The following is a 2,291-nucleotide window of genomic DNA, read 5'->3' on the forward strand; positions in this document are numbered from 1 at the left end:
TATGGTTGCGGGACAAATTAAAAAATACGTATCCATTATTATACAAAAAACTACAAGACGGACATTGCAAAAAAATTGTCGGAAAATGATCCCACGGGTAAAATCTGTGTAACAAGTTTCGTCTAAATCCGTTCAGTGGTTTTTACGTGAAAGAGGAACAAACATCCATACATACAAACTTTCGCGTTTATAATATTAGTTATAGAGTCTGACACGCAAAACATGAGCTAGACAATTTTTAGACATTCTTCATATGGCCACACCAAAATATATGTCAAATGTCAGTACATGAATTGTCATTTGCATAAAACGTGTTTACTTTTTTGCTGCGAAATTATTTTAAACCATTAAATATGAAGACTCCTATTAAGAATGAGGCTAGAAAGCTAATATTCAATATGATTAATAAATTTGATGTGAAAAATAAAGACAATGAACAGATTTTCAATGTAAAAGAACAATGTTTGGTTACAATCTTGCAAGCCATTGGTAAGCACGACACGTTTATCTTGATCCTTTGCTTAATCCTATGACATATTCATATTTGCATGAATTTATCTCGTTATCTATGAAAATGTATTCAATGTTTTATATATTTTCGCATTTCTTCAGGAACCGAAAATATAGATGTTAACATTTTTTTAATAATTTTATAATATTTTTTTTGTTGCAGAATGGAATAATTGTAATATAATAGAACACGTCATAAAAATCGAAAATAATTACATTGAAAAAGATAACATTCTTGAAACGCAACTGGAAAGTTTTACTATAAATGTAAAAGATGATAGTAGTGATAGTGACGAATCTCTTGAAGTAGTTTTTTAGATTCCGATTTTGATTACGAATCACAATAAATAATGTTATAATAACTATGTTTATTTATTTCTCCTCACAATTGCAGAATGCTTATATACAAAAATGACCCTCCTCATTCTGAGAAGAGGCCCTTGCCCTGCAGTGGGACAGTAATGGGTAGATATTATATACACAAAAATACCTACTATGTTTAAAACGGTTGAGCCATTAAAAATCGTATGATATAAAACAACAATAATATTTGTCCATAATTTACATTATGTGATACATAATGTTTCATATAACTATCTCTCACGGTTATTTTGAAAAGAGTAACTCATGGAGTTTCTTGCCGGTTCTTCTCCATAAGAATGACACTTTGGAACCGCGCAACTAGAGTCAGTAATGTAACGTTTTAAAAGTGCCTGAGAAACGGCCTATTTGAAATAAAAACTTTTTGATTTTGATTGATTTTGATTGTTCATGAGATACAGCCTGGACACAGTCACACTGACAGACAGCGGTGCGTGAGAAATATCCCTATTTTCCCCTTTAGAAACGAAATCATTAAAACAAAAAACAATTTTTTGGGCATACTAAGTATCCTAAAATAAATGATTGGTATACAAAAATACAATTTTAATTTTATTAATGTGAATGCGTGCAAATCAACATGAATGCTAGCTTCGCCTTAAATTTTTGAAACGGTATTTTTAAAAGTAGTTGTTTACATATTTTTTCTCATTTCAAAACCTTTGCAGGAAGAGGAAAAGATTGCTTTATCAATTATTTTAATTGTACTTGTTTACTTACTCAAGTTTTATAATAATACGTGTTTTATTAAATTACTATAATCCATTGATAGAAGGATCCTTCAATGAGGTAAGTATATCAGCCATATTAAAAATAACACAAAGGGTTCTGTATAATTAGGCAAAAACACAAATTGCCAAAAAATGGTCACCCATCAAATTTTTTACACTACTACTAGTTGCTTAACTCAGACTCTTAATTTTATTATTAGATTTTAGAGCAATAACACACACACGCCTTATAATATCATTTAAAAAACACAAGAATATTTATTTATAAAAAAACCACTACAATGCAATAAGACATTTCTGGATCAATTATTGAAGCGTCAAAGACTTTTTTTTCAACACGAATTCACACAAAAAATCAGTTTAGAGGTCAAATTGTGATTCCAATTGTCATGTCAAGTGAGACGCGAGCGCAATGCGTATTCTATCAATCTATACTTCTATACTAATATATAAAGCTGAAGAGTTAGTTTGTTTGAACGCGCTAATCTCAGGAACTACTTGTTCAAATAAAAAAAAATCCGTTTGTGTTGAATAGACCATTCATCCAGGAAGGTTTTAGGCTATACACCATCACGCTGCGACTAATAGGAGCGAAGATACAATGTGGAAAAAATAGGGAAAATTATTACTTCCGTTCAAAAATTCCTAACTTATATCTTCACAATCACG

The 2,291-nt window shown here is 30.3% G+C and overlaps 1 long non-coding RNA gene across 1 annotated transcript; it reads left to right on the forward strand.

Moving 5' to 3' along the window:
• The first annotated feature begins 207 nt into the window (after positions 1 to 207).
• LOC113498877 lies at positions 208 to 872 on the forward strand. Its single transcript, XR_003401047.1, has 2 exons — positions 208 to 489; positions 674 to 872. It is a non-coding gene; the product is annotated as an uncharacterized LOC113498877 (long non-coding RNA).
• Positions 873 to 2,291: the final 1,419 nt, after the last annotated feature.

The sequence above is a fragment of the Trichoplusia ni genome, chromosome 11 (genome assembly GCF_003590095.1).
Source record: "Trichoplusia ni isolate ovarian cell line Hi5 chromosome 11, tn1, whole genome shotgun sequence".
NCBI lineage: Eukaryota > Metazoa > Arthropoda > Insecta > Lepidoptera > Noctuidae > Trichoplusia > Trichoplusia ni.